The following is a 12,165-nucleotide window of genomic DNA, read 5'->3' as shown; positions in this document are numbered from 1 at the left end:
AAAAAAAAGAAAAGTGAGTCATGGTGGCACATGTGTGTAATCCTGACAGTGGGTAGAGAGAGACAGGGGAATCTTTGGGGCTTGCTGACCAGTCAGTCTGTCTGAATTGGTGGGCTCCAGGCTCAGTGAGAGAGCATGTTTCAATTAAGATGGGGAGTGGTACAGAAAGACAAGTGGTATCAACTCTGGCCTTCACCTGCAGGGCACACACCCACCTACAGACCTAGGGAAAAGGCACAGGCAGTATGGGATTAAAGTAGATAAAGTTATGGAATGAAGGAAAGAAACAATGAAGAATGACTGGTAGTGGATTGACACAACATTAAGCTGGATTTCATAGATGAGTGAATAAAATCAACACTTACCCACTAATAGTCTGCCCTGTACCAATCACCAAGCTAGGAACTTTACATGGTTTATCACAGGATATCTTTTTTTTCCTTTTTAATCTCGTGCAGAGGTGTTATGTGACACTATTCCTGAGGAGACATGAACAAATGTTTACTTACCTCAGATAAAGAGCTGATGGCAGACCAAAGTAAGGGTGACACCAAAGTCCAACTTTATGAACCACTGAGTGTTATTGGTTACTTACAAGACGATGGCTAAGGGGGTTACTTACAGGAACAGAAGTAACTCCAAGACAGCTATATCACCCATGCCCACCCCAGTATGGGTGACAGTTTAAAAAGCTGGAGACCTGGAGTGCATTACACAACCTACAGGTACTGTGAGCCTCTTCTAGGCCACTTGACTGGATTTTCTTTTGTCAATTCTGCTGGTCTCTACTCTTTCAGGGTGCTTTTCTGGTCTCTGCTTCTTCTAGGTAGTTGGGCTTGGCTGAGAGTCCGTTTGGAACTTGGCCTGAGAGTCCCTCTTAAGCAGTCTTTACTACTTATATACTCTTAGGTAGGGAGGGGTCTAATGAATCTGGTCAGTTTCAGGGACTTCCTGAAGCTATTTTGAATTGCTACTTCCTGTCTCAATGACCTTCTTTATAGGATGGAATGTTTTACCTCTCCTTAGAACATCCAGTTGTTTTACCTCCTTGTAAACATCTTGTCATAAAATACCCTATTTTACTTTCCTTTACATCCTATGTCAAGAAGTTGCCCTCTAAGACAGACTGTTTTAATTTCAGAAGAAACATTTACACATCAGGAGGGCAGGCACTGTTGTAATTCATTGGTCTAGTGTTAGCCTTGATGAATATAAGACCCAAAGTTTAATCCCCAGCACAGAAAATTTCATACAGAGTAAAGTAAGGCAAAAGAGAGGTTATATAACATGCTAAAAAAAGAAAGCCTTCAAAACAGAAGAATATGGATTCAAATTCAGATCTCCTTTGATTTCCACAAACATTTCCTACTCCCCATTTGTGATCAGTGGCTGGAGAGATGACTCGGTGGTTAAGAGCACTTGGTATTCTTACAGAGGACCCCCAGTTTGGTTCTTAGCACCCACACTGGGTCGCTTACAACTCTCCAGAACTCCAGTTTCAGGGAGATCTGATGTCTTCTTTTGAACTGTTGGTACCGCATGTTCATAGTACAAAAAGAATTGTAAAATGAGTAGACCAGAGTATATCCAGGCTAGCAAGCACGACTGGACAGGAAGGCCACTTGGCTTTTAGTCTGATGCTGGTGGTGACTGTCTTTTCCCTGACTTGCTGGGATCTGACCTTAAGTCTTTCTCTATTGGTCTTTTTCTACTGGTTCATTTTAAAAGAACCAGTGCAAAGAAAATGAGGGAAAGTGGGTAGATCACTTACTTATTTCATATAAACAAAAGTTTTATTTTGTGTATGGCGGAAACATTTCCATGAAAGTCTTGCAAGGTGTAAGAGATAAAATGATTTAAATACTTTGTCAATAAGTTTTACTCTGTATGACAGAAAAGACTAATATGTAATGTTTCTTACACTTAAAAAGATAAGGACTTGGAAGGAGGGAAAGGACAAAGGCATTGTTGGTGGAGTAAGAATGGAGGGGTGCAGTCTCAGGAGAGGGGAAGGTACAAGGCCTGCTATAGATAGCTTAGGCAAGGTGCTGTGATGATATGCCCATGTACTGCTTTCTCAGATTCAACTTGCCATCTGTTCATTAATGCCACGATTCATTGTTCTGGACAGATTCCAAGCTCCCAAGGTCATAGGCTCCACTGTCAATCTCATTGTGATCTGCTGGAATAACTGCTATTACCACTGATTGCCTCGTGATGTGTTAGGGCAGGCCATGCATGCACACACATATGTGTGCATGTTTGCACATACTCAACTGAATATTATTTGGTTTACTTCCTTCCCACAACCAAGTCTCAATACACACTCCCTGGGCTCACTGTAAGCCTGTGTTCCTTTATTACTGTATCCTCCAGTGAGGCATGGATTTGAACCACTGACCTTAAAGTGACAAGTTTAAGCCCACAGCATCACAACAAAGGCCTTTCAGCCCAAGAGGAGCCTGACCTGATGATCTTCACTAGTGCACTCAGGAAACAACAGTGTATTCTGGAGTTTGCCAGGAGAAGACCTTAATTGGAACTGACAAGAGAAAGGACACCTTCTACCATTTCTCTGCAGACTTCACGAGTTCTCAGCACTTCTTGAAAGAGAATATGCCTCCAAACTTTTCCTCCAGCTGGCTTGAGCGGAGTCTTTTTTTTTTTTTCATTTCATCTCTGGCAAGTCACAGCAGAACGCCACAAGCAGCTGGAAACTCTCTGAGGTGAAGACAAGCTGGATATTATGTTTGGATTTATCATCCCCTCCCCCATGGTAGCTGATTTCCACATCTGACAGGGTTATTATTTCCATCTCTAGGAACCACCTTGGACTTCGCCTTGGATAATTGCAGACTATCATCAGTCCCTCACCTGAGGCATTTTAGCACTTGTGAGAATCTCAAAAAATTTCCCCTTTTCTTTCTAAAATGAAGTAGGGTGAAAAACTCAAAGTGTGAGACTATGTCTTTGTTTGTATTTTCATTTGCAATCCTCCTTGGTTGTGGGATAATCGAGCCATTAATCAGTATCAAGTCATGGTCCAGAGCACAGACAGTGCTTTGCCATCTGGGACTCCACTGTGGCTTCAATGGCAATGACATGTGTTATAAGTCCAGTATTCAGTCATGAGGCATAGTGGAAGTCACAAACCTAGAAACTCTTAGGGCAGAGAAAGCACCTCAGTGACCAGCTAAGGCTTCCTTCCATGGTTGTCCATCAGTCTTTTGACATTCCAGAGTGCTCCTCACATTATTCTGACCAGCACTCCCAGCTGAGGACTACTAAGACTTAACGGTCCCCATTTTACTTTTTGAGGTTGCTAATATTTATATCCTTTGCTTCAAGATCTTGGATATTTGGGGGCTGGTGTGTAGCTTAGTTAGTAGAATGCTTGCCTGGTATGCATGAAGTTCTGAGTTGGATCTCCAGCATCACATAAAGCTGGGCACAGTGCCACAAATGTAATATCATCACTAAGGAAGTAGAGACAGGAAGACCAGTGGTTCAAGGTCATTCTCACCTTTGTAGCAAGATCAAAGCCAGATGGGCTAAATGAGACCCTATCTTAAAACCAAACCAAAATGAAACCATATGACTGCAAGCCAGGGATGATGGCTCAGCCTGCAGTCTCAGTACTCAAAAGGCTGAGGCAGGGGGGATCAGGAGTTCACCATTATTCTCAGCTACATATTTAGTTTGAGGCTAGCCTTGTTGAATTGGAACTACGTAGACCAGACTGTCCTGGAACTCAGATATACACATGCCTCAGCCTCTCAAGTACAAGGTGTAAACTGCTATGCATGGCCTCAGTACATTTTTTTTTTAATGGAGCCTGTGGGTGCTCCGTTTTGTGGCTTGCTTTCATATTAGCCCCTTCTCTTCTAACTCTTCTTCTGCACACAAATCATTGTGGGTTTTAATTTAATATTCATCCATCTAGGACAATAGTATCATACAGATACAGTAAGAACATTTAAGAGTTGGAATGGGGGCTGGTGAGATGGCTCAGCGGGTAAGAGCACAAACTGCTCTTCCAAAGGTCCTGAGTTCAAATCCCAGCAACCACATGGTGGCTCACAACCACCCAAAATGAGATCTGATGCCCTCTTCTGGTGAGTCTGAAGACAGCTACAGTGTACTTATTTATAATAATAAATAAGTTTTTGGGGTACCAGAGCAAGTGGGGCTGACCAGAGCGATTGGGGTTGAGCAGAGCGAGCAGAGGTCCTAAAAGTCAATTCCCAACAACCAGATGAAGGCTCACAACTATCTGTACAGCTATAGTGTGTACTCATATACATAAAATAAATAAATAAATAAATCTTTAAAAAAAAGAGTTGGAATGGAGTTTAAATTTGGGTGTGATTGTTAACAATTTGTACTTTCCAACTATGGCTGATACTCCTGCCAAGTCCTACTCACATTGCAGATTCATGAGTGAAAATAAAACTTACTGTTTTTGCCAGAAATTTTTGTGGTGATGTTATGTAGCAGTTGATCAGCAGGTCAAAATTTGGGACTCAGAGTAGGATATTAGACCAGAACTTTAAGTATGGTTTTGGGACTGGTGTTAGTGCTGACCTAACAGGCTTCAAAAAGGCTGTCAGCAGAAGCGTAAGGTTTCTACACAAGGCATCTGGGGGAGCATAAAGGAAACAAGGAAAATCTTACTGGAAGTGGGATGAATGTGAATCTTAAATACATAGTAGAATAAGTTTTAGTGGTTACCAGGGATGGCAGGGAAACTGAAAGGGTACCTAATATGCTGGATAATCTAATTGATGTCCAAGCAGTGTTACAAGCACTACCTGGCTTCTTGAGAAAGTAAAGAACAACCCATCACGACCAAGAGGCTTGGACTGGATAATTTTTGAAATAAAGGTTTTGTTTTCCATTCCTAGTTTTTCCAGATGCCAAATGCTATTAAAATTAAACAGCTTGCAGGTAGAGACAAAACTCGGGCCCAATTGAGTAACAAAGTCTAAAGACAAAGTTAAGGGTATAACTATAAAACCCTCTATAAAGAGCTCAGATTCACCATGGTGCTTCAACAGACAACAGTGCCTTTAAACATCTTAACAGTATACGTCACCATCTTTAAAAATAATAGAAGCTCAGGGTGGTGGAGCATACCTGTAATCCCAGGAATAGGGAGGCAGAGGCAGGACAATCAGGAGTTCAAGGTCACACTTGGCCATATCAGCCATCTGAAGGCTAGCCTGAATTAGATGGGACTCTTGTTCTCAAATAAATAAGTAAACAAACAAACAAACAAACATAAAATCTGGGATTATTAATTATCCCACAGCAAGTTTACAGGAATACTATAACAGGGAAGGGTTTCTTTGGCTAAAACTTGTTGGTGTGGCTTTTAATTAACCAAATCAAAATCAATTAAGGGAAGATACAATATTTTAAAAAAATCATGGAACTAGAGAGATGGCTCTTAACCCAGGTTCAATTCCCACATGGCAGCTCACAACTGTCTGAAACACCTGTCCCAGGGGATCTAACATCCTCATACAGATATACATGCAGGCAAAGTACCAACGCATCTAAAATAGAAATAAAGAATCATATATTACAAATATTAGGAAAAGAAACAGAGAATGGTTAAAATGAAAGTAGGCCTTTGGACTCCTGAGCTTTGATGAGCAGGAAGCAAGTGAAAAACTACTTGGCCTCAAAACAGTTTTGTTTTTTTAAACTGGAAAAGATGGGCAGAATTCAGAAAGTCCTGAGGGCAGGGTCAGGAGCTGTGGAGACCCAAGCCGAGATTAAAAAAAAAAAAAAAAAAAAAAAAAAAACAAAAAAAAACAAAAAAAACAAAAACCTGAGCCTCAGTCAGAGAAAATAATTTGAGAGCTGGTGCATGACAATTCTAATTTTGGTTTTCCTCAGGTTGCAGTATGGTTTGTGCCACTGGTCCTGGCTCTTCGTTTTTTTCCCTGTTTAGAAGGGAAGTTTGTGGCTGCCATTCTATGCCTGTTTCTGTCATTGACCATTAGACACACAGGGAGAACAGTTTGCTACCCTGAGAATAAATGTACCTGAGGGAATTTAGCTAGATCAGATTAGGATGACAAAAACGTGGTCCTCAAGAGTAAGGTTGGGCTGGCAAGATGGCTGAGTGTAAAAACATGTTCTAAGTATGGCTGAGGACTTTTGTTTGACCCCAGAACTCAGGGTGCAGAGGTTACTCCCAGAAGTTGCCCTCTGACCTGCATATCTCCACGTGTAGCATGCCAGGACATGTGTGTGAATATGGTGTTCATATGTGCACACACAAGCAAACACACACACATACATGAGATTCATTTACTTATTTAATTGAAAAGAAAGAAAAAGAAAAGAAGCCAGATATACAAACCTGTTTATATAATGAAGAGAGACTGGAAATTTTGAGTGAAGGAGTGAGGGCATGTGGGAGGGAAGGGATGCAAGTTGCTTTGCCTAGTAACCAGGATGTAAATAGTTAAGACCATGGAAGTTGGTATTTTCAAATATAGCCAAAGTGATCACCCAGGTGCCAGTATTATTCCTGTAATCGGACCACTTGAGGCTGAGGTAGGAAGACTGCCAAGAGATTTAGGCCAGCCTGGCTATGTAGTGGGTTCTAGGCAAGCCTGAAGTATGAGACCCTTTCTCAACCTTGCCTTCCCCTTCCATCCAAAATCACCCAGCTAAGTAACTTGTGACTTTTTCAGAAGTTAAAAACTGAATTAAAACAAAGTATTTGTTTCAAGACACTTAAGTTCACGAAAATTCATTAAGCACTAGTGGCTAATAAACTGGTGAAAATTACGAAAGGCTGAAGAATGTCTTAGGTGGACAGGACAGAGACAAATGGAAACTGGTGAGAAGACTGAGTTTGAAATAAATGATGTGGGGTTCAGGGTAGAGAGTCAGAACAAGAAAAGGAAGCAGAACTGAACTGGGAGCCTGCAAATGTCGCTGAAGTTGAACGGGTTTGGGTGAAGGAATAAGGAACCCTCATTAAAACATTTTGCTTAGAATGTGGAACAGCCTGGTCTCTGATTTCAATGGCACAGCTTGGTAGAATGAAGTGGAAGATATGATCACAGAAGAGAGTTGGCCAGCAGCAATGATGATGAAAGGCTTTTATAATAGTGCAAGAGAAGAGGGGACAATGGGGCGGATGAAGCTGGTGACAGTAGACTGACCATCTCAGAGTGACAGACTAGACAGGGCAGCTTTGCTTGACGGTGAAAGCTACGACATGGAGCGGGCTTTCTGGATGTGTGGATGAACATGGGCTTTCACTTTTAGTTCCAGAGAAGGAAGAAGGGACTCCAGGGGAGGCAGTACACTTGAGCTAAGTGCTAGACAGACATTAAGGCAGGGCCAAGAGGTGGCAGTGGTCTACAGAGGTTAGAATTGTAACTATGTGGTCTGCTTACAAACAACCGGAGCTTTATTTTGTTGGTAACTAGGAAAGCAGCTTCCAAGGGCTTATTTTGACAGTCCAGGCAGGGCAGTGGGATACTGGGCAAAGTGTTCTGGCTCATCTCAGGAAGAGGAGGATTTGCAAAATGGCCTAGTTCACAGAGTGCTAAGACCCTGTCTGTCAAGACCAGGAAGCCAGCTATTTAGGAAGCAGAAGATACTGAGGGTGAATGGATGTAGTGAATGAAGCAGTGGCCAGATGTCTCACTGTCCTTTCTGAGGCCATTCTAGATTGTTTGGAGCTGTTAGATACTATTTGATTACAGGAACGTTAATTGTAATTATCAATTACCTTGTTTCCTTTCTTTTCAGTCCCTAAAGCCATTTACCTTGATCTATTATTCCAATTATTCCATAGTTTTACTTACTCATTTTGGTTTCAATAGTTGAGTTTTCAGTATATCCCTTGGCTGCAAACTTCAAGGTAAGAATCTAAGGGCAGTGTGGCACAGTGGAAAGTACAGTAACCAGAAGGCCAGTCCTGTTGTTACTTCTTTGGACTCTTTTCTCCTTAAATGTAGAAGTGAGCCATGTTGCAGCTGGAGAGCTGGCTCAACATTTAAGTGTTTGCTCTTGCAGAGGACCTGAATTCAGTTCCCATGTTTCATATCTGGTAGTTTAGACCTGTAACTCCAGCTCCAACAGGCTAAACGCCCTCTGCTTGCCTCCACTGGCACTGCACTCATGTAAACATACATGAGTCACATACACATAATTAAAAAGAAAATCTCTCCTCATTTTAGATTCATTTATCTTGTGTTTATGTGTTTTGCCTGTATGTATGCATGTATGTGAATCACATGTGTGTCTGGTGCCTAAGGTCACAAAAGGGTATCAGATTCCCCAGATCTGGGGTTATAGATAGCTGTGAGCTACCACATGGGTGTTGGGAATCAAACTGTGGTCCTCTACAAGAATAGCAAGTGCTCTAAACTGCTTAGCTACATCTACTAGCCCCATGGCAGGCGTCTTATCTTGATGAAGTAAGTTTTAATACTTAGCTGCTTAGTTAAGCAAGGGATAGTTAAGGCAGGTATTCTATCTACTCCTAAGCATTCTCTCATACTAGGCAACTGTGATCATTAAGGTCTAGCTTTGCTCCTTTACTAATCTGTTATTTTATGCATGGTATTTAACTTGTACCTTGTTTTTTTTTCATCCACATAAGGGCTACTTGATGGCTATTCTTTGTTTTGTTTTGTTTTTCGAGACAGGGTTTCTCTGTGTAGTCCTGGCTGTCCTGGAACTCAATCTGTAGACCAGGCTGGCCTCAAACTCAGAAGGCGCCATCACTGCCCAGCTTGATGGCTACTCTTGGTTGTCAACTTCACTGCATCTGGAATTAACTAAAACCCAAGTGGCTTGGTACACCTGGGAAAGATTTTTTTTTTTAAACCAAATCATCGGAAGTGGGAAGACCCACTTTTAGTCTGGATCATTTGAGGTGGGAAGACCTACCAGGAAGAGCTACCCAGGTACACCTTCTGCTAGCAGCTTATATAAAGGACAGAGAGAAGAAAGCTTGCTCCTCTAGCCAGTCTATTCCTTCACTGGTATTACGGCCTTCTTCCTTGGGATTTTAGAGTATATACTGAAGGCCAACTGGGACATCCACACTGAACAATGACTGGATTCCTGGACCTTCTATTGGAAGATAGCCATTGTTGGAGTAGTTGGACTACAACCTGTAAGCCATTCTAATGAATTTCACCTATATAAATGCATACATCTATTATTTATTTATTTATTTATTTATTCAATCAGTTCTGTTCCTCTAAAGAACCATGAGTAATACAGTTACTATCAGGTTATTATATGGATTAAGGAAGTTAATACATGGAAAAGCAACTAGAATAGAAAAAGCTGTGAGTATGTTTTAGCTATTTTTAATATAGCTATTATTTTGTGCATCAAACATACACAATAAATGAATATATCTGGTTGGTCCCTCTCTATAGAGAGCTTCTTTTCTAGCCAGGGAATTTTCAAATGACCATAATTCTTTTTTTTTTTTTTTCTGTGTAACACGGTAAGTGTGGGAATAGGGGCTGGTGAGATAGCTCAGCCGTTAAGAGCACTGACTGCTCTTCTGGAGGTATTGAGTTCAAATCCCAGCAACAACATGTTGGCTCACAACTATCTGTAATGAGAAACAAAACAAAAAAAAACAAAAACAAACAAACAAAAAAAAAACCTATGGGCCTGAGCAAGTGAGGCTGGAGCAAGAGTGAGAAGGGAAGGGGGATAAGGGGAAAAAATGTACAAATCACTTGTAAAAAAAAATGTGTGGGAATAGACATGGGATTGGTAAGGCTAGGATAAATTTCATGCGATGTGAGAGAGAGCTGTAGTTTGAGTCTGATCCTTAAGAAAGAGGACATGAGGGACTTTGGGTCATACCTGTAATCCTCAGGAGGATCTCAAATTTGAGGCTAGCCTAGGATATATGGTAAGACCTTGACTCCAAACAACAACAACAAACAAAAACCAACTAATGAAAATGGCTAGGAGAAAGGGGAAGGTGTAAAGTGGTATGTAGTGCCAGCAACATTGAGACTCAGGAACTCCTTAGAAATAGGATCTGACCCTATCCTCAAACTACAAAACCCAAAATTTGCATTTTACCAGAACCTACCTTCATGTGTTCCTAACATTAAAGCTTGAGAGGTACTATTGGCTGAAGGTACAGACTCTAGGACCAATCTGCCTATATATAATAAGTAAAGGATTTCCTCATTGTGTATGTATACACGCTGGAGGTCAGAGGGAAATTTTGTGAAGCCAGTTCTCCCACTATCACTCAAGTATTGGATTCAGGTCACCAGGCTTGCAAGACACGTGTCTTTTACTTGTTGAACCTTCTCGCCAACCCCAGGCTGCTAAAACTTATAGCCTTATTTTATCAATCTACTTATATGGGACCTTAGGGATGCTTTTTAACCTATATCAGGGACTTATTTTTTGACAATTGTAAGGACTTATTATGTAAGAGATGGAGGATCAACTACAATAACTTGTCACTTATTTTTGACTTACTGTAAAAGTCAAGTTTTTGTTGTCTTCTTTAAAAGATTTATTTTCAGTGTCTGGGTATTTTGCCTGTGTGTATGTCTGTGTACTACATGTGTCCAGGCCTAAGGTACTCCTGTAACTGAATATATGGTTGAGAGCCACCATGTGGGTACTGGGATAGAACCCAGCTTTTCTGCAAGAGAGGCCAGTGCTCTTAAGCACTGAGCCATTTCTCTAGCTCTCTTCCGAGACAGGGTTCTACTATGTGTACCCTCAGTACACCATTTCACTTCAACAACTGTGCCTTTCCATTCATAGTGGTGAAGCTGAATTACACCTGTCTCATGGAGATGCTGTAAGAGTCAAATCAAAGAATGAATGTCTGTTAAATTATAAAATCTTCTATTAAGACTCAGTTTACCCATAAGGTGGTGGCAGTGCACACCTTTGATCCCTGTCTTGAGAAGACTTAATTTACCACCTTATAAGGTATTCTTAAGAAACTGACCTTCCAGGGTGCACAGGAAGGCCAGGAGAGATGTATAGGAAATGGTCCTTTTTATTTCTAACTAACCTACAGCTTCATTCAGGATCACAAATAGACTCACATTTATGCAGTGGTTCACAATTTATTTTAAAACTTTTTTTTTTTTTGGTCACGGGGCCTCTTGTGCAGTCCAGTCTGACCTTGCATTCCTCATCTTCTTCCTTCTACTTCCCCAGTGCTGGGATTATAAATGTAATTCATAATGAACTAGGAAAAGATCTTTCATTCACGTTGTATATCTTAATATTCCCACAGGGTAGTTTTTCTCGTGTGTCTATCCCACACCCCTTAGTGCTAGGAATCAAATTCAGGGCTCCAGGTCTTTCGCATACTTTACAAGCAATCTACCATTGAGCTAGATGTCCTTCCAGTGGTTACCCTAGTTTTCACGGGGAATTTGCTAACAGCAGGGTGCATAATGACAATTCCCTTAGATTTGCACTTTTATTGTATCCGATGCTACCAGAGTTCTTTATTTAGAGGGAGGACACAACAAAATTTGAAGGGAATTACAATACTAGAAATTAACTTTGACTTCCCAGATCAGAGAAACAACATATTGGGTCCCTATTGATCTGTAAAATAAGGGCACAAGACCTCCACAACATTGTGTGGTTAAATTAATAACAAAGGCAGGGTGAACCTACCATGTCGTAGTGCCTCAAGTAAATCCCTTTGACAGATATTGCAAGAGTTATTACTACCTTTCCTACTTGTACATGGCGTAACCCCAAGCCGAGACCGCTCGGATTCCTTTCCTCGACTTGCAACTCCGAGAAGGGTGTACGGGCTACTGTGAGGTCTTCTCTCTCTCCGTAGTGGATAACCTCTCTTGAGTTGTCGTTTGGGTGGCTGGAAGACGCTGATGACTACTCCCAAGCGTCTAAGCAACCTGATCTTAATCCTCAGCCGTGCATCTGAGACCAAGCTGTGTTCTTCTCATCCCTAACCTCGCTAGAGTAAAAAGGTCGAAGCTCAGCTCCAATTACCGACGCCATCTTGACCGCTACGTGTGACGCCACACGTAGAGCTGAACGAGCAGCTGATTGGCTGGGGAAGGCCGGAGGCTAGGCGCGCGAAGCTGGAGAGAGGAGGGTAATGTAGAAGCCTAAAGGAACTACACTCCCAGACTTCCT

The 12,165-nt window shown here is 41.5% G+C and overlaps 1 long non-coding RNA gene across 2 annotated transcripts in view; it reads right to left on the bottom strand.

Moving 5' to 3' along the window:
• Positions 1-12,147, bottom strand: part of LOC116102611 — a 27,004-nt gene extending 14,857 nt beyond the window's left edge. For both annotated transcript variants that reach the window (XR_004123240.1, XR_004123239.1), the window contains exons 1-2: positions 11,734-12,147; positions 366-479 (exon numbers count right to left, since the gene is read on the bottom strand). This is a non-coding gene — a long non-coding RNA (uncharacterized LOC116102611). The remainder of the gene's footprint in view (positions 1-365; positions 480-11,733) is intronic.
• Between the last annotated feature and the right edge of the window lie 18 nt (positions 12,148-12,165).

This window comes from Mastomys coucha, unplaced genomic scaffold (genome assembly GCF_008632895.1).
Source record: "Mastomys coucha isolate ucsf_1 unplaced genomic scaffold, UCSF_Mcou_1 pScaffold21, whole genome shotgun sequence".
Classification (NCBI taxonomy): Eukaryota; Metazoa; Chordata; class Mammalia; order Rodentia; family Muridae; genus Mastomys; species Mastomys coucha.
This window is presented reverse-complemented; position numbering and strand designations above follow the sequence as displayed.